The 22586-nt window shown below is 43.5% G+C and overlaps 19 non-coding genes across 19 annotated transcripts; all 19 read right to left on the minus strand.

Moving 5' to 3' along the window:
* Positions 1 to 336: 336 nt before the first annotated feature.
* Positions 337 to 455, minus strand: LOC136735407 (5S ribosomal RNA). The gene has a single exon (XR_010811016.1). It is a non-coding gene; the product is annotated as a 5S ribosomal RNA (ribosomal RNA).
* A 1065-nt stretch (positions 456 to 1520) lies between these two features.
* LOC136735741 (5S ribosomal RNA) lies at positions 1521 to 1639 on the minus strand. Its single transcript, XR_010811271.1, has one exon. It is a non-coding gene; the product is annotated as a 5S ribosomal RNA (ribosomal RNA).
* Positions 1640 to 2705: 1066 nt separating this feature from the next.
* On the minus strand, positions 2706 to 2824 carry LOC136735986 (5S ribosomal RNA). Its single transcript, XR_010811513.1, has one exon. It is a non-coding gene; the product is annotated as a 5S ribosomal RNA (ribosomal RNA).
* Positions 2825 to 3889: 1065 nt separating this feature from the next.
* On the minus strand, positions 3890 to 4008 carry LOC136735742 (5S ribosomal RNA). The gene has a single exon (XR_010811272.1). It is a non-coding gene; the product is annotated as a 5S ribosomal RNA (ribosomal RNA).
* A 1066-nt stretch (positions 4009 to 5074) lies between these two features.
* LOC136735198 (5S ribosomal RNA) lies at positions 5075 to 5193 on the minus strand. The gene has a single exon (XR_010810818.1). It is a non-coding gene; the product is annotated as a 5S ribosomal RNA (ribosomal RNA).
* Positions 5194 to 6248: 1055 nt separating this feature from the next.
* On the minus strand, positions 6249 to 6367 carry LOC136735482 (5S ribosomal RNA). Its single transcript, XR_010811059.1, has one exon. It is a non-coding gene; the product is annotated as a 5S ribosomal RNA (ribosomal RNA).
* Positions 6368 to 7433: 1066 nt separating this feature from the next.
* LOC136735493 (5S ribosomal RNA) lies at positions 7434 to 7552 on the minus strand. The gene has a single exon (XR_010811060.1). It is a non-coding gene; the product is annotated as a 5S ribosomal RNA (ribosomal RNA).
* A 1055-nt stretch (positions 7553 to 8607) lies between these two features.
* Positions 8608 to 8726, minus strand: LOC136735289 (5S ribosomal RNA). Its single transcript, XR_010810905.1, has one exon. It is a non-coding gene; the product is annotated as a 5S ribosomal RNA (ribosomal RNA).
* A 1055-nt stretch (positions 8727 to 9781) lies between these two features.
* On the minus strand, positions 9782 to 9900 carry LOC136735241 (5S ribosomal RNA). The gene has a single exon (XR_010810860.1). It is a non-coding gene; the product is annotated as a 5S ribosomal RNA (ribosomal RNA).
* Positions 9901 to 10956: 1056 nt separating this feature from the next.
* LOC136735215 (5S ribosomal RNA) lies at positions 10957 to 11075 on the minus strand. The gene has a single exon (XR_010810835.1). It is a non-coding gene; the product is annotated as a 5S ribosomal RNA (ribosomal RNA).
* Positions 11076 to 12141: 1066 nt separating this feature from the next.
* LOC136735324 (5S ribosomal RNA) lies at positions 12142 to 12259 on the minus strand. The gene has a single exon (XR_010810941.1). It is a non-coding gene; the product is annotated as a 5S ribosomal RNA (ribosomal RNA).
* Positions 12260 to 13325: 1066 nt separating this feature from the next.
* On the minus strand, positions 13326 to 13444 carry LOC136735952 (5S ribosomal RNA). Its single transcript, XR_010811479.1, has one exon. It is a non-coding gene; the product is annotated as a 5S ribosomal RNA (ribosomal RNA).
* Positions 13445 to 14499: 1055 nt separating this feature from the next.
* LOC136735504 (5S ribosomal RNA) lies at positions 14500 to 14618 on the minus strand. Its single transcript, XR_010811061.1, has one exon. It is a non-coding gene; the product is annotated as a 5S ribosomal RNA (ribosomal RNA).
* A 1058-nt stretch (positions 14619 to 15676) lies between these two features.
* On the minus strand, positions 15677 to 15795 carry LOC136735518 (5S ribosomal RNA). Its single transcript, XR_010811063.1, has one exon. It is a non-coding gene; the product is annotated as a 5S ribosomal RNA (ribosomal RNA).
* A 1066-nt stretch (positions 15796 to 16861) lies between these two features.
* LOC136735527 (5S ribosomal RNA) lies at positions 16862 to 16980 on the minus strand. Its single transcript, XR_010811064.1, has one exon. It is a non-coding gene; the product is annotated as a 5S ribosomal RNA (ribosomal RNA).
* Positions 16981 to 18046: 1066 nt separating this feature from the next.
* Positions 18047 to 18165, minus strand: LOC136735701 (5S ribosomal RNA). Its single transcript, XR_010811233.1, has one exon. It is a non-coding gene; the product is annotated as a 5S ribosomal RNA (ribosomal RNA).
* A 1055-nt stretch (positions 18166 to 19220) lies between these two features.
* LOC136735528 (5S ribosomal RNA) lies at positions 19221 to 19339 on the minus strand. Its single transcript, XR_010811065.1, has one exon. It is a non-coding gene; the product is annotated as a 5S ribosomal RNA (ribosomal RNA).
* Positions 19340 to 20397: 1058 nt separating this feature from the next.
* Positions 20398 to 20516, minus strand: LOC136735529 (5S ribosomal RNA). The gene has a single exon (XR_010811066.1). It is a non-coding gene; the product is annotated as a 5S ribosomal RNA (ribosomal RNA).
* A 1066-nt stretch (positions 20517 to 21582) lies between these two features.
* On the minus strand, positions 21583 to 21701 carry LOC136735530 (5S ribosomal RNA). The gene has a single exon (XR_010811067.1). It is a non-coding gene; the product is annotated as a 5S ribosomal RNA (ribosomal RNA).
* Positions 21702 to 22586: the final 885 nt, after the last annotated feature.

Below are 22586 nucleotides of genomic sequence, written 5' to 3' on the forward strand. Positions count from 1 at the left end.
ACACTTTCGTGCTTTGCATGAATGGGAATGGAACCGTGTGTGTTGAATGAGGCTCCTTGTGAGCACTGAACTTTGTCCGGTGGAGTTCCTTTTTGTGTTGCTGTAATTGTGTCATTTCTCGATGAGAAAGATTAGGCAACATTTAGTCACTTCTAGCCATGATGCTCAATTTATTTACGAATGTACCCTAGTTACTAGGGACCGTTTACGTTGGAGAACAAAATGTATTGTATGCCTGTGTATTTGGGGAAGTCAAATCTGAAATAATGATGAAATTGTGTGTATCCAAAGTTAAAAATCGTGATTTGTCACCCTCTGGTGTGTCAAAGGTGCAAAAGCTTAAAGCACCTGGTATTCCCAGGCGGTCTCCTATTCAAGTACTGACCAGGCCCGAGCCTGCTTGGCTTCCGAGATCGGACGAGATCGGGCGTATTCAGGCTAGTATGGCCGTAAGCAAGTGAGACTTTCCCTGACGCTCTACTTAAAGGGAAGGCAATATCCGTTTCTGCCGTTCATACTTACAGTTGAACTGTCTCTCTACTCTAAAGCCCGGGACATACCAGCGTGTCGCAGAAAGTCCCTGCTAACACGCCACGTTGTGGCAACGTTGTGGCAACGTTGTGCATTAGCTGGGGTGCCACACCAGACCGGAACTATATTTTACAAAACGATCACATTGTCTTGATAAAACAGCTGTAATTGAGTGCCTGACACGCCAGTCAAGCGCAATCTTGAGAAGGTGTGCATTTCAGTAAGGATATCAATTGACATGCAGTATGAAACTGAAAGGAGGTTGCATCACTATGATGCATAACATTGCATGTATTGTATTTTCAAGTGTGTGCATTCATCCTGTTGTCATTTTGTTTTGAAAGCAGAAGAATCATTCAACAGGTTGCTGAGACAAATGTAAACCAGTAAAACATATGAAGAGAAACAAACCTTGAATATAAGTTCAGTTGTTTAAACATTTGACAAACTATGGTGAGGGGGTAAGAAAACACACAAATCCAGCAGCTCCTGTATTTCAATACACCAGAACCCAATATTATTGGCGAGTCGGGTAGTCCATCATCACAGTTCGAGGGCAGGCATCATTTCAGTAAATTCATCCCGATGCATTCACATCCGTGCCTTGAATGAGATTGAATGTGATCTTTGCTCTCAAGTATGTTCCCAAGTTTTACACTTTCGTGCTTTGCATGAATTGGAATGGAACCATGTGTGTTGAATGAGGCTCCTTGTGAGCACTGAACTTTGTCCGGTGGAGTTCTTTTTGTGTTGCTGTAATTGTGTCATTTCTCGATGAGAAAGATTAGGCAACATTTAGTCACTTCTAGCCATGATGCTCAATTTATTGACGAATGTACCCTAGTTACTAGGGACCGTTTACGTTGGAGAACAAGATCTATTGTATGCCTGTGTATTTGGGGAAGTAAAACCTGAAATAATGATGAAATTGTGTGTATCCAAAGTTAAAACTCGTGATTTGTCGCCCTCTGGTGTGTAAAAGGTGCAAAAGCTTACAGCACCTGGTATTCCCAGGCGGTCTCCCATCCAAGTACTGACCAGGCCCAAGCCTGCTTGGCTTCCGAGATCGGACGAGATCGGGCGTATTCAGGCTAGTATGGCCGTAAGCCAGGGAGGCTGTCCCTGACGCTCTACTTAAAGGGAAGGCAATATCCGTTTCTGCCGATCATACTTACAGTTGAACTGTCTCTCTACTCTAAAGCCCGGGACACACCAGTGCGCCGCAGACAGTCCCTGCTAACACGCCACGTTGTGGCAACATTGTGGCAACGTTGTGCGTTAGCTGGGGTGCCACACCAGACCGGAACTATATTTTACAAAACGAACACATTGTCTTGATAATACAGCTGTAATTGAGTGCCTGACACGCCAGTCAAGCGCAATCTTGAGAAGGTGTGCATTTCAGTAAGGATTTCAATTGACATGCAGTATGAAACTGAAAGGAGGTTGCATCACTATGATGCATAACATTGCATGTATTGTATTTTCAAGTGTGTGCATTCATCCTGTTGTCATTTTGTTTTGAAAGCAGAAGAATCATTCAACAGGTTGCTGAGACAAATGTAAACCAGTAAAACATATGAAGAGAAACAAACCTTGAATATAAGTTCAGTTGTTTAAACATTTGACAAACTATGGTGAGGGGGTAAGAAAACACACAAATCCAGCAGCTCCTGTATTTCAATACACCAGAACCCAATATTATTGGCGAGTCGGGTAGTCCATCATCACAGTTCGAGGGCAGGCATCATTTCAGTAATTTCATCCCGTTGCATTCACATCCGTGCCTTGAATGAGATTGAATGTGATCTTTGCTCTCAAGTATGTTCCCAAGTTTTACACTTTCGTGCTTTGCATGAATGGGAATGGAACCGTGTGTGTTGAATGAGGCTCCTTGTGAGCACTGAACTTTGTCCGGTGGAGTTCCTTTTTGTGTTGCTGTAATTGTGTCATTTCTCGATGAGAAAGATTAGGCAACATTTAGTCACTTCTAGCCATGATGCTCAATTTATTTACGAATGTACCCTAGTTACTAGGGACCGTTTACGTTGGAGAACAAGATCTATTGTATGCCTGTGTATTTGGGGAAGTAAAATCTGAAATAATGATGAAATTGTGTGTATCCAAAGTTAAAACTCGTGATTTGTCGCCCTCTGGTGTGTAAAAGGTGCAAAAGCTTACAGCACCTGGTATTCCCAGGCGGTCTCCCATTCAAGTACTGACCAGGCCCGAGCCTGCTTGGCTTCCGAGATCGGACGAGATCGGGCGTATTCAGGCTAGTATGGCCGTAAGCCAGGTAGGCTGTCCCTGACGCTCTACTTAAAGGGATGGCAATATCCGTTTCTGCCGTTCATACTTACAGTTGAACTGTCTCTCTACTCTAAAGCCCGGGACACACCAGTGCGCCGCAGACAGTCCCTGCTAACACGCCACGTTGTGGCAACGTTGTGGCAACGTTGTGCGTTAGCTGGGGTGCCACACCAGACCGGAACTATATTTTACAAAACGAACACATTGTCTTGATAAAACAGCTGTAATTGAGTGCCTGACACGCCAGTCAAGCGCAATCTTGAGAAGGTGTGCATTTCAGTAAGGATTTCAATTGACATGCAGTATGAAACTGAAAGGAGGTTGCATCACTATGATGCATAACATTGCATGTATTGTATTTTCAAGTGTGTGCATTCATCCTGTTGTCATTTTGTTTTGAAAGCAGAAGAATCATTCAACAGGTTGCTGAGACAAATGTAAACCAGTAAAACATATGAAGAGAAACAAACCTTGAATATAAGTTCAGTTGTTTAAACATTTGACAAACTATGGTGAGGGGGTAAGAAAACACACAAATCCAGCAGCTCCTGTATTTCAATACACCAGAACCCAATATTATTGGCGAGTCGGGTAGTCCATCATCACAGTTCGAGGGCAGGCATCATTTCAGTAATTTCATCCCGTTGCATTCACATCCGTGCCTTGAATGAGATTGAATGTGATCTTTGCTCTCAAGTATGTTCCCAAGTTTTACACTTTCGTGCTTTGCATGAATGGGAATGGAACCGTGTGTGTTGAATGAGGCTCCTTGTGAGCACTGAACTTTGTCCGGTGGAGTTCTTTTTGTGTTGCTGTAATTGTGTCATTTCTCGATGAGAAAGATTAGGCAACATTTAGTCACTTCTAGCCATGATGCTCAATTTATTTACGAATGTACCCTAGTTACTAGGGACCGTTTACGTTGGAGAACAAGATCTATTGTATGCCTGTGTATTTGGGGAAGTAAAACCTGAAATAATGATGAAATTGTCTGTATCCCAAGTTAAAACTCGTGATTTGTCGCCCTCTGGTGTGTAAAAGGTGCAAAAGCTTACAGCACCTGGTATTCCCAGGCGGTCTCCCATCCAAGTACTGACCAGGCCCAAGCCTGCTTGGCTTCCGAGATCGGACGAGATCGGGCGTATTCAGGCTAGTATGGCCGTAAGCCAGGGAGGCTGTCCCTGACGCTTTACTTAAAGGGAAGGCAATATCCGTTTCTGCCGATCATACTTACAGTTGAACTGTCTCTCTACTCTAAAGCCCGGGACACACCAGTGCGCCGCAGACAGTCCCTGCTAACACGCCACGTTGTGGCAACGTTGTGGCAACGTTGTGCGTAAGCTGGGGTGCCACTCCAGACCGGAACTATATTTTACAAAACGAACACATTGTCTTGATAATACAGCTGTAATTGAGTGCCTGACACGCCAGTCAAGCGCAATCTTGAGAAGGTGTGCATTTCAGTAAGGATTTCAATTGACATGCAGTATGAAACTGAAAGGAGGTTGCATCACTATGATGCATAACATTGCATGTATTGTATTTTCAAGTGTGTGCATTCATCCTGTTGTCATTTTGTTTTGAAAGCAGAAGAATCATTCAACAGGTTGCTGAGACAAATGTAAACCAGTAAAACATATGAAGAGAAACAAACCTTGAATATAAGTTCAGTTGTTTAAACATTTGACAAACTATGGTGAGGGGGTAAGAAAACACACAAATCCAGCAGCTCCTGTATTTCAATACACCAGAACCCAATATTATTGGCGAGTCGGGTTGTCCATCATCACAGTTCGAGGGCAGGCATCATTTCAGTAATTTCATCCCGTTGCATTCACATCCGTGCCTTGAATGAGATTGAATGTGATCTTTGCTCTCAAGTATGTTCCCAAGTTTTACACTTTCGTGCTTTGCATGAATGGGAATGGAACCGTGTGTGTTGAATGAGGCTCCTTGTGAGCACTGAACTTTGTCCGGTGGAGTTCCTTTTTGTGTTGCTGTAATTGTGTCATTTCTCGATGAGAAAGATTAGGCAACATTTAGTCACTTCTAGCCATGATGCTCAATTTATTTACGAATGTACCCTAGTTACTAGGGACCGTTTACGTTGGAGAACAAGATCTATTGTATGCCTGTGTATTTGGGGAAGTAAAATCTGAAATAATGATGAAATTGCGTGTATCCAAAGTTAAAACTCGTGATTTGTCGCCCTCTGGTGTGTAAAAGGTGCAAAAGCTTACAGCACCTGGTATTCCCAGGCGGTCTCCCATCCAAGTACTGACCAGGCCCGAGCCCGCTTGGCTTCCGAGATCTCATGAGATCGGGAGTATTCAGGCTAGTATGGCCGTAAGCCAGGGAGGCTGTCCCTGACGCTCTACTTAAAGGGAAGGCAATATCCGTTTCTGCCGTTCATACTTACAGTTGAACTGTCTCTCTACTCTAAAGCCCGGGACACACCAGCGCACCGCAGACAGTCCCTGCTAACATGCCACGTTGTGGCAACGTTGTGCGTTAGCTGGGGTGCCACACCAGACCGGAACTATATATTACAAAACGAACACATTGTCTTGATAAAACAGCTGTAATTGTGTGCCTGACACGCCAGTCAAGCGCAATCTTGAGAAGGTGTGCATTTCAGTAAGGATTTCAATTGACATGCAGTATGAAACTGAAAGGAGGTTGCATCACTATGATGCATAACATTGCATGTATTGTATTTTCAAGTGTGTGCATTCATCCTGTTGTCATTTTGTTTTGAAAGCAGAAGAATCATTCAACAGGTTGCTGAGACAAATGTAAACCAGTAAAACATATGAAGAGAAACAAACCTTGAATATAAGTTCAGTTGTTTAAACATTTGACAAACTATGGTGAGGGGGTAAGAAAACACACAAATCCAGCAGCTCCTGTATTTCAATACACCAGAACCCAATATTATTGGCGAGTCGGGTAGTCCATCATCACAGTTCGAGGGCAGGCATCATTTCAGTAATTTCATCCCGTTGCATTCACATCCGTGCCTTGAATGAGATTGAATGTGATCTTTGCTCTCAAGTATGTTCCCAAGTTTTACACTTTCGTGCTTTGCATGAATGGGAATGGAACCGTGTGTGTTGAATGAAGCTCCTTGTGAGCACTGAACTTTGTCCGGTGGAGTTCCTTTTTGTGTTGCTGTAATTGTGTCATTTCTCGATGAGAAAGATTAGGCAACATTTAGTCACTTCTAGCCATGATGCTCAATTTATTTACGAATGTACCCTAGTTACTAGGGACCGTTTACTTTGGAGAACAAGATCTATTGTATGCCTGTGTATTTGGGGAAGTCAAATCTGAAATAATGATGAAATTGCGTGTATCCAAAGTTAAAACTCGTGATTTGTCGCCCTCTGGTGTGTAAAAGATGCAAAAGCTTACAGCACCTGGTATTCCCAGGCGGTCTCCCATCCAAGTACTGACCAGGCCCGAGCCTGCTTAGCTTCCGAGATCGGACGAGATCGGGCGTATTCAGGCTAGTATGGCCGTAAGCCAGGAAGGCTGTCCCTGACGCTCTACTTAAAGGGAAGGCAATATCCGTTTCTGCCGTTCATACTTACAGTTGAACTGTCTCTCTACTCTAAAGCCCGGGACACACCAGCGCGCCGCAGACAGTCCCTGCTAACACGCCACGTTGTGGCAACATTGTGGCAACGTTGTGCGTTAGCTGGGGTGCCACACCAGACCGGAACTATATATTACAAAACGAACACATTCTCTTGATAAAACAGCTGTAATTGAGTGCCTGACACGCCAGTCAAGCGCAATCTTGAGAAGGTGTGCATTTCAGTAAGGATTTCTATTGACATGCAGTATGAAACTGAAAGGAGGTTGCATCACTATGATGCATAACATTGCATGTATTGTATTTTCAAGTGTGTGCATTCATCCTGTTGTCATTTTGTTTTGAAAGCAGAAGAATCATTCAACAGGTTGCTGAGACAAATGTAAACCAGTAAAACATATGAAGAGAAACAAACCTTGAATATAAGTTCAGTTGTTTAAACATTTGACAAACTATGGTGAGGGGGTAAGAAAACACACAAATCCAGCAGCTCCTGTATTTCAATACACCAGAACCCAATATTATTGGCGAGTCGGGTAGTCCATCATCACAGTTCGAGGGCAGGCATCATTTCAGTAATTTCATCCCGTTGCATTCACATCCGTGCCTTGAATGAGATTGAATGTGATCTTTGCTCTCAAGTATGTTCCCAAGTTTTACACTTTCGTGCTTTGCATGAATGGGAATGGAACCGTGTGTGTTGAATGAGGCTCCTTGTGAGCACTGAACTTTGTCCGGTGGAGTTCCTTTTTGTGTTGCTGTAATTGTGTCATTTCTCGATGAGAAAGATTAGGCAACATTTAGTCACTTCTAGCCATGATGCTCAATTTATTTACGAATGTACCCTAGTTACTAGGGACCGTTTACGTTGGAGAACAAGATCTATTGTATGCCTGTGTATTTGGGGAAGTCAAATCTGAAATAATGATGAAATTGCGTGTATCCAAAGTTAAAACTCGTGATTTGTCGCCCTCTGGTGTGTAAAAGATGCAAAAGCTTACAGCACCTGGTATTCCCAGGCGGTCTCCCATCCAAGTACTGACCAGGCCCGAGCCTGCTTAGCTTCCGAGATCGGACGAGATCGGGCGTATTCAGGCTAGTATGGCCGTAAGCCAGGGAGGCTATCCCTGACGCTCTACTTAAAGGGAAGGCAATATCCGTTTCTGCCGCTCATACTTGCAGTTGAACTGTCTCTCTACTCTAAAGTCCGGGACACACCAGCGCGCCGCAGACAGTCCCTGCTAACACGAAACGTTGTGGCAACGTTGTGCGTTAGCTGGGGTGCCACACCAGACCGGAACTATATATTACAAAACGAACACATTGTCTTGATAAAACAGCTGTAATTGAGTGCCTGACACGCCAGTCAAGCGCAATCTTGAGAAGGTGTGCATTTCAGTAAGGATTTCAATTGACATGCAGTATGAAACTGAAAGGAGGTTGCATCACTATGATGCATAACATTGCATGTATTGTATTTTCAAGTGTGTGCATTCATCCTGTTGTCATTTTGTTTTGAAAGCAGAAGAATCATTCAACAGGTTGCTGAGACAAATGTAAACCAGTAAAACATATGAAGAGAAACAAACCTTGAATATAAGTTCAGTTGTTTAAACATTTGACAAACTATGGTGAGGGGGAAAGAAAACACACACATCCAGCAGCTCCTGTATTTCAATACACCAGAAGCCAATATTATTGGCGAGTCGGGTAGTCCATCATCACAGTTCGAGGGCAGGCATCATTTCAGTTATTTCATCCCGTTGCATTCACATCCGTGCCTTGAATGAGATTGAATGTGATCTTTGCTCTCAAGTATGTTCCCAAGTTTTACACTTTCGTGCTTTGCATGAATGGGAATGGAACCGTGTGTGTTGAATGAGGCTCCTTGTGAGCACTGAACTTTGTCCGGTGGAGTTCCTTTTTGTGTTGCTGTAATTGTGTCATTTCTCGATGAGATAGATTAGGCAACATTTAGTCACTTCTAGCCATGATGCTGAATTTATTTACGAATGTACCCTAGTTTCTAGGGACCGTTTACGTTGGAGAACAAGATCTATTGTATGCCTGTGTATTTGGGGAAGTCAAATCTGAAATAATGATGAAATTGCGTGTATCCAAAGTTAAAACTCGTGATTTGTCGCCCTCTGGTGTGTAAAAGATGAAAAAGCTTACAGCACCTGGTATTCCCAGGCGGTCTCCCATCCAAGTACTGACCAGGCCCGAGCCTGCTTAGCTTCCGAGATCGGACGAGATCGTGCGTATTCAGGCTAGTATGGTCGTAAGCAAGGGAGGCTGTCCCTGACGCTCTACTTAAAGGGAAGGCAATATCCGTTTCTGCCGCTCATACTTGCAGTTGATCTGTCTCTCTACTCTAAAGTCCGGGACACACCAGCGCGCCGCAGACAGTCCCTGCTAACACGAAACGTTGTGGCAACGTTGTGCGTTAGCTGGGGTGCCACACCAGACCGGAACTATATTTTACAAAACGAACACATTGTCTTGATAATACAGCTGTAATTGAGTGCCTGACACGCCAGTCAAGCGCAATCTTGAGAAGGTGTGCATTTCAGTGAGGAATTCAATTGACATGCAGTATGAAACTGAAAGGAGGTTGCATCACTATGATGCATAACATTGCATGTATTGTATTTTCAAGTGTGTGCATTCATCCTGTTGTCATTTTGTTTTGAAAGCAGAAGAATCATTCAACAGGTTGCTGAGACAAATGTAAACCAGTAAAACATATGAAGAGAAACAAACCTTGAATATAAGTTCAGTTGTTTAAACATTTGACAAACTATGGTGAGGGGGTAAGAAAACACACAAATCCAGCAGCTCCTGTATTTCAATACACCAGAACCCAATATTATTGGCGAGTCGGGTAGTCCATCATCACAGTTCGAGGGCAGGCATCATTTCAGTAATTTCATCCCGTTGCATTCACATCCGTGCCTTGAATGAGATTGAATGTGATCTTTGCTCTCAAGTATGTTCCCAAGTTTTACACTTTCGTGCTTTGCATGAATGGGAATGGAACCGTGTGTGTTGAATGAGGCTCCTTGTGAGCACTGAACTTTGTCCGGTGGAGTTCCTTTTTGTGTTGCTGTAATTGTGTCATTTCTCGATGAGAAAGATTAGGCAACATTTAGTCACTTCTAGCCATGATGCTCAATTTATTTACGAATGTACCCTAGTTACTAGGGACCGTTTACGTTGGAGAACAAGATCTATTGTATGCCTGTGTATTTGGGGAAGTCAAATCTGAAATAATGATGAAATTGCGTGTATCCAAAGTTAAAACTCGTGATTTGTCGCCCTCTGGTGTGTAAAAGATGCAAAAGCTTACAGCACCTGGTATTCCCAGGCGGTCTCCCATCCAAGTACTGACCAGGCCCGAGCCTGCTTAGCTTCCTAGATCGGACGAGATCGGGCGTATTCAGGCTAGTATGGCCGTAAGCCAGGAATGCTGTCCCTGAAGCTCTACTTAAAGGGAAGGCAATATCCGTTTCTGCCGTACATACTTACAGTTGAACTGTCTCTCTACTCTAAAGCCCGGGACACACCAGCGCGCCGCAGACAGTCCCTGCTAATATGCCACGTTGTGGCAACGTTGTGCGTTAGCTGGGGTGCCACACCAGACTGGAACTATATTTTACAAAACGAACACATTTGTCTTGATAAAACAGCTGTAATTGAGTGCCTGACACGCCAGTCAAGCGAAATCTTGAGAAGGTGTGCATTTCAGTAAGGATTTCAATTGACATGCAGTATGAAACTGAAAGGAGGTTGCATCACTATGATGCATAACATTGCATGTATTGTATTTTCAAGTGTGTGCAGTCATCCTGTTGTCATTTTGTTTTGAAAGCAGAAGAATCATTCAACAGGTTGCTGAGACAAATGTAAACCAGTAAAACATATGAAGAGAAACAAACCTTGAATATAAGTTCAGTTGTTTAAACATTTGACAAACTATGGTGAGGGGGTAAGAAAACAAACAAATCCAGCAGCTCCTGTATTTCAATACACCAGAACCCAATATTATTGGCGTGTCGGGTAGTCCATCATCACAGTTCGAGGGCAGGCATCATTTCAGTAATTTCATCCCGTTGCATTCACATCCGTGCCGTGAATGAGATTGAATGTGATCTTTGCTCTCAAGTATGTTCCCAAGTTTTACACTTTCGTGCTTTGCATGAATGGGAATGGAACCGTGTGTGTTGAATGAGGCTCCTTGTGAGCACTGAACTTTGTCCGGTGGAGTTCCTTTTTGTGTTGCTGTAATTGTGTCATTTCTCGATGAGAAAGATTAGGCAACATTTAGTCACTTCTAGCCATGATGCTCAATTTATTTACGAATGTACCCTAGTTACTAGGGACCGTTTACGTTGGAGAACAAGATCTATTGTATGCCTGTGTATTTGGGGAAGTAAAATCTGAAATAATGATGAAATTGTGTGTATCCAAAGTTAAAACTCGTGATTTGTCGCCCTCTGGTGTGTAAAAGGTGCAAAAGCTTACAGCACCTGGTATTCCCAGGCGGTCTCCCATCCAAGTAATGACCAGGCCCAAGCCTGCTTGGCTTCCGAGATCGGACGAGATCGGGCGTATTCAGGCTAGTATGGCCGTAAGCCAGGGAGGCTGTCCCTGACGCTCTACTTAAAGGGAAGGCAATATCCGTTTCTGCCGGTCATACTTGCAGTTGAACTGTATCTCTACTCTAAAGCCCGGGACACACCAGCGCGCCGCAGCCAGTCCCTGCTAACACGCCACGTTGTGGCAACATTGTGGCAACGTTGTGCGTTAGCTGGGGTGCCACACCAGACCGGAACTATATATTACAAAACGAACACATTGTCTTGATAAAACAGCTGTAATTGAGTGCCTGACACGCCAGTCAAGCGCAATCTTGAGAAGGTGTGCATTTCAGTAAGGATTTCAATTGACATGCAGTATGAAACTGAAAGGAGGTTGCATCACTATGATGCATAACATTGCATGTATTGTATTTTCAAGTGTGTGCATTCATCCTGTTGTCATTTTGTTTTGAAAGCAGAAGAATCATTCAACAGGTTGCTGAGACAAATGTAAACCAGTAAAACATATGAAGAGAAACAAACCTTGAATATAAGTTCAGTTGTTTAAACATTTGACAAACTATGGTGAGGGGGTAAGAAAACACACAAATCCAGCAGCTCCTGTATTTCAATACACCAGAACCCAATATTATTGGCGAGTCGGGTAGTCCATCATCACAGTTCGAGGGCAGGCATCATTTCAGTAATTTCATCCCGTTGCATTCACATCCGTGCCTTGAATGAGATTGAATGTGATCTTTGCTCTCAAGTATGTTCCCAAGTTTTACACTTTCGTGCTTTGCATGAATGGGAATGGAACCGTGTGTGTTGAATGAGGCTCCTTGTGAGCACTGAACTTTGTCCGGTGGAGTTCCTTTTTGTGTTGCTGTAATTGTGTCATTTCTCGATGAGAAAGATTAGGCAACATTTAGTCACTTCTAGCCATGATGCTCAATTTATTTACGAATGTACCCTAGTTACTAGGGACCGTTTACGTTGGAGAACAAGATCTATTGTATGCCTGTGTATTTGGGGAAGTCAAATCTGAAATAATGATGAAATTGCGTGTATCCAAAGTTAAAAATCGTGATTTGTCGCCCTCTGGTGTGTAAAAGATGCAAAAGCTTACAGCACCTGGTATTCCCAGGCGGTCTCCCATCCAAGTACTGACCAGGCCCGAGCCTGCTTAGCTTCCGAGATCGGACGAGATCGGGCGTATTCAGGCTAGTAGGCCGTAAGCCAGGGAGGCTGTCCCTGACGCTCTACTTAAAGGGAAGGCAATATCCGTTTCTGCCGTTCATACTTACAGTTGAACTGTCTCTCTACTCTAAAGCCCGGGACACACCAGCGCGCCGCAGACAGTCCCTGCTAACACGCCACGTTGTGGCAACATTGTGGCAACGTTGTGCGTTAGCTGGGGTGCCACACCAGACCGGAACTATATATTACAAAACGAACACATTGTCTTGATTAAACAGCTGTAATTGAGTGCCTGACACGCCAGTCAAGCGCAATCTTGAGAAGGTGTGCATTTCAGTAAGGATTTCAATTGACATGCAGTATGAAACTGAAAGGAGGTTGCATCACTATGATGCATAACATTGCATGTATTGTATTTTCAAGTGTGTGCATTCATCCTGTTGTCATTTTGTTTTGAAAGCAGAAGAATCATTCAACAGGTTGCTGAGACAAATGTAAACCAGTAAAACATATGAAGAGAAACAAACCTTGAATATAAGTTCAGTTGTTTAAACATTTGACAAACTATGGTGAGGGGGTAAGAAAACACACAAATCCAGCAGCTCCTGTATTTCAATACACCAGAACCCAATATTATTGGCGAGTCGGGTAGTCCATCATCACAGTTCGAGGGCAGGCATCATTTCAGTAATTTCATCCCGTTGCATTCACATCCGTGCCTTGAATGAGATTGAATGTGATCTTTGCTCTCAAGTATGTTCCCAAGTTTTACACTTTCGTGCTTTGCATGAATGGGAATGGAACCGTGTGTGTTGAATGAGGCTCCTTGTGAGCACTGAACTTTGTCCGGTGGAGTTCCTTTTTGTGTTGCTGTAATTGTGTCATTTCTCGATGAGAAAGATTAGGCAACATTTAGTCACTTCTAGCCATGATGCTCAATTTATTTACGAATGTACCCTAGTTACTAGGGACCGTTTACGTTGGAGAACAAGATCTATTGTATGCCTGTGTATTTGGGGAAGTCAAATCTGAAATAATGATGAAATTGCGTGTATCCAAAGTTAAAACTCGTGATTTGTCGCCCTCTGGTGTGTAAAAGATGCAAAAGCTTACAGCACCTGGTATTCCCAGGCGGTCTCCCATCCAAGTACTGACCAGGCCCGAGCCTGCTTAGCTTCCGAGATCGGACGAGATCGGGCGTATTCAGGCTAGTATGGCCCTAAGCCAGGGAGGCTGTCCCTGACGCTCTACTTAAAGAGAAGGCAATATCCGTTTCTGCCGCTCATACTTGCAGTTGAACTGTCTCTCTACTCTAAAGTCCGGGACACACCAGCGCGCCGCAGACAGTCCCTGCTAACACGAAACGTTGTGGCAACGTTGTGCGTTAGCTGGGGTGCCACACCAGACCGGAACTATATATTACAAAACGAACACATTGTCTTGATAAAACAGCTGTAATTGAGTGCCTGACACGCCAGTCAAGCGCAATCTTGAGAAGGTGTGCATTTCAGTAAGGATTTCAATTGACATGCAGTATGAAACTGAAAGGAGGTTGCATCACTATGATGCATAACATTGCATGTATTGTATTTTCAAGTGTGTGCATTCATCCTGTTGTCATTTTGTTTTGAAAGCAGAAGAATCATTCAACAGGTTGCTGAGACAAATGTAAACCAGTAAAACATATGAAGAGAAACAAACCTTGAATATAAGTTCAGTTGTTTAAACATTTGACAAACTATGGTGAGGGGGTAAGAAAACACACAAATCCAGCAGCTCCTGTATTTCAATACACCAGAACCCAATATTATTGGCGAGTCGGGTAGTCCATCATCACAGTTCGAGGGCAGGCATCATTTCAGTAATTTCATCCCGTTGCATTCACATCCGTGCCTTTAATGAGATTGAATGTGATCTTTGCTCTCAAGTATGTTCCCAAGTTTTACACTTTCGTGCTTTGCATGAATGGGAATGGAACCGTGTGTGTTGAATGAGGCTCCTTGTGAGCACTGAACTTTGTCCGGTGGAGTTCCTTTTTGTGTTGCTGTAATTGTGTAATTTCTCGATGAGAAAGATTAGGCAACATTTAGTCACTTCTAGCCATGATGCTCAATTTATTTACGAATGTACCCTAGTTACTAGGGACCGTTTACGTTGGAGAACAAGATCTATTGTATGCCTGTGTATTTGGGGAAGTCAAATCTGAAATAATGATGAAATTGCGAGTATCCAAAGTTAAAACTCGTGATTTGTCGCCCTCTGGTGTGTAAAAGATGCAAAAGCTTACAGCACCTGGTATTCCCAGGCGGTCTCCCATCCAAGTACTGACCAGGCCCGAGCCTGCTTAGCTTCCGAGATCGGACGAGATCGGGCGTATTCAGGCTAGTATGGCCGTAAGCCAGGGAGGCTGTCCCTGACGCTCTACTTAAAGGGAAGGCAATATCCGTTTCTGCCGCTCATACTTGCAGTTGAACTGTCTCTCTACTCTAAAGTCCGGGACACACCAGCGCGCCGCAGACAGTCCCTGCTAACACGAAACGTTGTGGCAACGTTGTGCGTTAGCTGGGGTGCCACACCAGACCGGAACTATATATTACAAAACGAACACATTGTCTTGATAAAACAGCTGTAATTGAGTGCCTGACACGCCAGTCAAGCGCAATCTTGAGAAGGTGTGCATTTCAGTAAGGATTTCAATTGACATGCAGTATGAAACTGAAAGGAGGTTGCATCACTATGATGCATAACATTGCATGTATTGTATTTTCAAGTGTGTGCATTCATCCTGTTGTCATTTTGTTTTGAAAGTAGAAGAATCATTTTTGCTGAGGTTGCTGAGACAAATGTAAACCAGTAAAACATATGAAGAGAAACAAACCTTGAATATAAGTTCAGTTGTTTAAACATTTGACAAACTATGGTGAGGGGGTAAGAAAACACACAAATCCAGCAGCTCCTGTATTTCAATACACCAGAACCCAATATTATTGGCGAGTCGGGTAGTCCATCATCACAGTTCGAGGGCAGGCATCATTTCAGTAATTTCATCCCGTTGCATTCACATCCGTGCCTTGAATGAGATTGAATGTGATCTTTGCTCTCAAGTATGTTCCCAAGTTTTACACTTTCGTGCTTTGCATGAATGGGAATGGAACCGTGTGTGTTGAATGAGGCTCCTTGTGAGCACTGAACTTTGTCCGGTGGAGTTCCTTTTTGTGTTGCTGTAATTGTGTCATTTCTCGATGAGAAAGATTAGGCAACATTTAGTCACTTCTAGCCATGATGCTCAATTTATTTATGAATGTACCCTAGTTACTAGGGACCGTTTACGTTGGAGAACAAGATCTATTGTATGCCTGTGTATTTGGGGAAGTCAAATCTGAAATAATGATGAAATTGCGTGTATCCAAAGTTAAAACTCGTGATTTGTCGCCCTCTGGTGTGTAAAAGATGCAAAAGCTTACAGCACCTGGTATTCCCAGGCGGTCTCCCATCCAAGTACTGACCAGGCCCGAGCCTGCTTAGCTTCCGAGATCGGACGAGATCGGGCGTATTCAGGCTAGTATGGCCGTAAGCCAGGGAGGCTGTCCCTGACGCTCTACTTAAAGGGAAGGCAATATCCGTTTCTGCCGTTCATACTTACAGTTGAACTGTCTCTCTACTCTAAAGCCCGGGACACACCAGCGCGCCGCAGACAGTCCCTGATAACACGCCACGTTGTGGCAACATTGTGGCAACGTTGTGCGTTAGCTGGGGTGCCACACCAGACCGGAACTATATATTACAAAACGAACACATTCTCTTGATAAAACAGCTGTAATTGAGTGCCTGACACGCCAGTCAAGCGCAATCTTGAGAAGGTGTGCATTTCAGTAAGGATTTCAATTGACATGCAGTATGAAACTGAAAGGAGGTTGCATCACTATGATGCATAACATTGCATGTATTGTATTTTCAAGTGTGTGCATTCATCCTGTTGTCATTTTGTTTTGAAAGCAGAAGAATCATTCAACAGGTTGCTGAGACAAATGTAAACCAGTAAAACATATGAAGAGAAACAAACCTTGAATATAAGTTCAGTTGTTTAAACATTTGACAAACTATGGTGAGGGGGTAAGAAAACACACAAATCCAGCAGCTCCTGTATTTCAATACACCAGAACCCAATATTATTGGCGAGTCGGGTAGTCCATCATCACAGTTCGAGGGCAGGCATCATTTCAGTAATTTCATCCCGTTGCATTCACATCCGTGCCTTGAATGAGATTGAATGTGATCTTTGCTCTCAAGTATGTTCCCAAGTTTTACACTTTCGTGCTTTGCATGAATGGGAATGGAACCGTGTGTGTTGAATGAGGCTCCTTGTGAGCACTGAACTTTGTCCGGTGGAGTTCCTTTTTGTGTTGCTGTAATTGTGTCATTTCTCGATGAGAAAGATTAGGCAACATTTAGTCACTTCTAGCCATGATGCTCAATTTATTTATGAATGTACCCTAGTTACTAGGGACCGTTTACGTTGGAGAACAAGATCTATTGTATGCCTGTGTATTTGGGGAAGTCAAATCTGAAATAATGATGAAATTGCGTGTATCCAAAGTTAAAACTCGTGATTTGTCGCCCTCTGGTGTGTAAAAGATGCAAAAGCTTACAGCACCTGGTATTCCCAGGCGGTCTCCCATCCAAGTACTGACCAGGCCCGAGCCTGCTTAGCTTCCGAGATCGGACGAGATCGGGCGTATTCAGGCTAGTATGGCCGTAAGCCAGGGAGGCTGTCCCTGACGCTCTACTTAAAGGGAAGGCAATATCCGTTTCTGCCGTTCATACTTACAGTTGAACTGTCTCTCTACTCTAAAGCCCGGGACACACCAGCGCGCCGCAGACAGTCCCTGATAACACGCCACGTTGTGGCAACATTGTGGCAACGTTGTGCGTTAGCTGGGGTGCCACACCAGACCGGAACTATATATTACAAAACGAACACATTCTCTTGATAAAACAGCTGTAATTGAGTGCCTGACACGCCAGTCAAGCGCAATCTTGAGAAGGTGTGCATTTCAGTAAGGATTTCAATTGACATGCAGTATGAAACTGAAAGGAGGTTGCATCACTATGATGCATAACATTGCATGTATTGTATTTTCAAGTGTGTGCATTCATCCTGTTGTCATTTTGTTTTGAAAGCAGAAGAATCATTCAACAGGTTGCTGAGACAAATGTAAACCAGTAAAACATATGAAGAGAAACAAACCTTGAATATAAGTTCAGTTGTTTAAACATTTGACAAACTATGGTGAGGGGGTAAGAAAACACACAAATCCAGCAGCTCCTGTATTTCAATACATCAGAACCCAATATTATTGGCGAGTCGGGTAGTCCATCATCACAGTTCGAGGGCAGGCATCATTTCAGTAATTTCATCCCGTTGCATTCACATCCGTGCCTTGAATGAGATTGAATGTGATCTTTGCTCTCAAGTATGTTCCCAAGTTTTACACTTTCGTGCTTTGCATGAATGGGAATGGAACCGTGTGTGTTGAATGAGGCTCCTTGTGAGCACTGAACTCTGTCCGGTGGAGTTCCTTTTTGTGTTGCTGTAATTGTGTCATTTCTCGATGAGAAAGATTAGGCAACATTTAGTCACTTCTAGCCATGATGCTCAATTTATTTACGAATGTACCCTAGTTACTAGGGACCGTTTACGTTGGAGAACAAGATCTATTGTATGCCTGTGTATTTGGGGAAGTCAAATCTGAAATAATGATGAAATTGCGTGTATCCAAAGTTAAAACTCGTGATTTGTCGCCCTCTGGTGTGTAAAAGATGCAAAAGCTTACAGCACCTGGTTTTCCCAGGTGGTCTCCCATCCAAGTACTGACCAGGCCCGAGCCTGCTTAGCTTCCGAGATCGGACGAGATCGGGCGTATTCAGGCTAGTATGGCCGTAAGCCAGGGAGGCTGTCCCTGACGCTCTACTTAAAGGGAAGGCAATATCCGTTTCTGCCGCTCATACTTGCAGTTGAACTGTCTCTCTACTCTAAAGTCCGGGACACACCAGCGCGCCGCAGACAGTCCCTGCTAACACGAAACGTTGTGGCAACGTTGTGCGTTAGCTGGGGTGCCACACCAGACCGGAACTATATATTACAAAACGAACACATTGTCTTGATAAAACAGCTGTAATTGAGTGCCTGACACGCCAGTCAAGCGCAATCTTGAGAAGGTGTGCATTTCAGTAAGGATTTCAATTGACATGCAGTATGAAACTGAAAGGAGGTTGCATCACTATGATGCATAACATTGCATGTATTGTATTTTCAAGTGTGTGCATTCATCCTGTTGTCATTTTGTTTTGAAAGCAGAAGAATCATTCAACAGGTTGCTGAGACAAATGTAAACCAGTAAAACATATGAAGAGAAACAAACCTTGAATATAAGTTCAGTTGTTTAAACATTTGACAAACTATGGTGAGGGGGTAAGAAAACACACAAATCCAGCAGCTCCTGTATTTCAATACACCAGAACCCAATATTATTGGCGAGTCGGGTAGTCCATCATCACAGTTCGAGGGCAGGCATCATTTCAGTAATTTCATCCCGTTGCATTCACATCCGTGCCTTGAATGAGATTGAATGTGATCTTTGCTCTCAAGTATGTTCCCAAGTTTTACACTTTCGTGCTTTGCATGAATGGGAATGGAACCGTGTGTGTTGAATGAGGCTCCTTGTGAGCACTGAACTTTGTCCGGTGGAGTTCCTTTTTGTGTTGCTGTAATTGTGTAATTTCTCGATGAGAAAGATTAGGCAACATTTAGTCACTTCTAGCCATGATGCTCAATTTATTTACGAATGTACCCTAGTTACTAGGGACCGTTTACGTTGGAGAACAAGATCTATTGTATGCCTGTGTATTTGGGGAAGTCAAATCTGAAATAATGATGAAATTGCGTGTATCCAAAGTTAAAACTCGTGATTTGTCGCCCTCTGGTGTGTAAAAGATGCAAAAGCTTACAGCACCTGGTATTCCCAGGCGGTCTCCCATCCAAGTACTGACCAGGCCCGAGCCTGCTTAGCTTCCGAGATCGGACGAGATCGGGCGTATTCAGGCTAGTATGGCCGTAAGCCAGGGAGGCTGTCCCTGACGCTCTACTTAAAGGGAAGGCAATATCCGTTTCTGCCGCTCATACTTGCAGTTGAACTGTCTCTCTACTCTAAAGTCCGGGACACACCAGCGCGCCGCAGACAGTCCCTGCTAACACGAAACGTTGTGGCAACGTTGTGCGTTAGCTGGGGTGCCACACCAGACCGGAACTATATATTACAAAACGAACACATTGTCTTGATAAAACAGCTGTAATTGAGTGCCTGACACGCCAGTCAAGCGCAATCTTGAGAAGGTGTGCATTTCAGTAAGGATTTCAATTGACATGCAGTATGAAACTGAAAGGAGGTTGCATCACTATGATGCATAACATTGCATGTATTGTATTTTCAAGTGTGTGCATTCATCCTGTTGTCATTTTGTTTTGAAAGTAGAAGAATCATTTTTGCTGAGGTTGCTGAGACAAATGTAAACCAGTAAAACATATGAAGAGAAACAAACCTTGAATATAAGTTCAGTTGTTTAAACATTTGACAAACTATGGTGAGGGGGTAAGAAAACACACAAATCCAGCAGCTCCTGTATTTCAATACACCAGAACCCAATATTATTGGCGAGTCGGGTAGTCCATCATCACAGTTCGAGGGCAGGCATCATTTCAGTAATTTCATCCCGTTGCATTCACATCCGTGCCTTGAATGAGATTGAATGTGATCTTTGCTCTCAAGTATGTTCCCAAGTTTTACACTTTCGTGCTTTGCATGAATGGGAATGGAACCGTGTGTGTTGAATGAGGCTCCTTGTGAGCACTGAACTTTGTCCGGTGGAGTTCTTTTTTGTGTTGCTGTAATTGTGTCATTTCTCGATGAGAAAGATTAGGCAACATTTAGTCACTTCTAGCCATGATGCTCAATTTATTTATGAATGTACCCTAGTTACTAGGGACCGTTTACGTTGGAGAACAAGATCTATTGTATGCCTGTGTATTTGGGGAAGTCAAATCTGAAATAATGATGAAATTGCGTGTATCCAAAGTTAAAACTCGTGATTTGTCGCCCTCTGGTGTGTAAAAGATGCAAAAGCTTACAGCACCTGGTATTCCCAGGCGGTCTCCCATCCAAGTACTGACCAGGCCCGAGCCTGCTTAGCTTCCGAGATCGGACGAGATCGGGCGTATTCAGGCTAGTATGGCCGTAAGCCAGAAAGGCTGTCCCTGACGCTCTACTTAAAGGGAAGGCAATATCCGTTTCTGCCGTTCATACTTACAGTTGAACTGTCTCTCTACTCTAAAGCCCGGGACACAGCAGCGCGCCGCAGATAGTCCCTGCTAACACGCCACGTTGTGGCAACATTGTGGCAACGTTGTGCGTTAGCTGGGGTGCCACACCAGACCGGAACTATATATTACAAAACGAACACATTGTCTTGATAAAACAGCTGTAATTGAGTGCCTGACACGCCAGTCAAGCGCAATCTTGAGAAGGTGTGCATTTCAGTAAGGATTTCAATTGACATGCAGTATGAAACTGAAAGGAGGTTGCATCACTATGATGCATAACATTGCATGTATTGTATTTTCAAGTGTGTGCATTCATCCTGTTGTCATTTTGTTTTGAAAGCAGAAGAATCATTCAACAGGTTGCTGAGACAAATGTAAACCAGTAAAACATATGAAGAGAAACAAACCTTGAATATAAGTTCAGTTGTTTAAACATTTGACAAACTATGGTGAGGGGGTAAGAAAACACACAAATCCAGCAGCTCCTGTATTTCAATACACCAGAACCCAATATTATTGGCGAGTCGGGTAGTCCATCATCACAGTTCGAGGGCAGGCATCATTTCAGTAATTTCATCCCGTTGCATTCACATCCGTGCCTTGAATGAGATTGAATGTGATCTTTGCTCTCAAGTATGTTCCCAAGTTTTACACTTTCGTGCTTTGCATGAATGGGAATGGAACCGTGTGTGTTGAATGAGGCTCCTTGTGAGCACTGAACTTTGTCCGGTGGAGTTCCTTTTTGTGTTGCTGTAATTGTGTAATTTCTCGATGAGAAAGATTAGGCAACATTTAGTCACTTCTAGCCATGATGCTCAATTTATTTACGAATGTACCCTAGTTACTAGGGACCGTTTACGTTGGAGAACAAGATCTATTGTATGCCTGTGTATTTGGGGAAGTCAAATCTGAAATAATGATGAAATTGCGTGTATCCAAAGTTAAAACTCGTGATTTGTCGCCCTCTGGTGTGTAAAAGATGCAAAAGCTTACAGCACCTGGTATTCCCAGGCGGTCTCCCATCCAAGTACTGACCAGGCCCGAGCCTGCTTAGCTTCCGAGATCGGACGAGATCGGGCGTATTCAGGCTAGTATGGCCGTAAGCCAGGGAGGCTGTCCCTGACGCTCTACTTAAAGGGAAGGCAATATCCGTTTCTGCCGCTCATACTTGCAGTTGAACTGTCTCTCTACTCTAAAGTCCGGGACACACCAGCGCGCCGCAGACAGTCCCTGCTAACACGAAACGTTGTGGCAACGTTGTGCGTTAGCTGGGGTGCCACACCAGACCGGAACTATATATTACAAAACGAACACATTGTCTTGATAAAACAGCTGTAATTGAGTGCCTGACACGCCAGTCAAGCGCAATCTTGAGAAGGTGTGCATTTCAGTAAGGATTTCAATTGACATGCAGTATGAAACTGAAAGGAGGTTGCATCACTATGATGCATAACATTGCATGTATTGTATTTTCAAGTGTGTGCATTCATCCTGTTGTCATTTTGTTTTGAAAGTACAAGAATCATTTTTGCTGAGGTTGCTGAGACAAATGTAAACCAGTAAAACATATGAAGAGAAACAAACCTTGAATATAAGTTCAGTTGTTTAAACATTTGACAAACTATGGTGAGGGGGTAAGAAAACACACAAATCCAGCAGCTCCTGTATTTCAATACACCAGAACCCAATATTATTGGCGAGTCGGGTAGTCCATCATCACAGTTCGAGGGCAGGCATCATTTCAGTAATTTCATCCCGTTGCATTCACATCCGTGCCTTGAATGAGATTGAATGTGATCTTTGCTCTCAAGTATGTTCCCAAGTTTTACACTTTCGTGCTTTGCATGAATGGGAATGGAACCGTGTGTGTTGAATGAGGCTCCTTGTGAGCACTGAACTTTGTCCGGTGGAGTTCCTTTTTGTGTTGCTGTAATTGTGTCATTTCTCGATGAGAAAGATTAGGCAACATTTAGTCACTTCTAGCCATGAT

The sequence above is a fragment of the Amia ocellicauda genome, unplaced genomic scaffold (assembly GCF_036373705.1).
Source record: "Amia ocellicauda isolate fAmiCal2 unplaced genomic scaffold, fAmiCal2.hap1 HAP1_SCAFFOLD_41, whole genome shotgun sequence".
Classification (NCBI taxonomy): domain Eukaryota; kingdom Metazoa; phylum Chordata; class Actinopteri; order Amiiformes; family Amiidae; genus Amia; species Amia ocellicauda.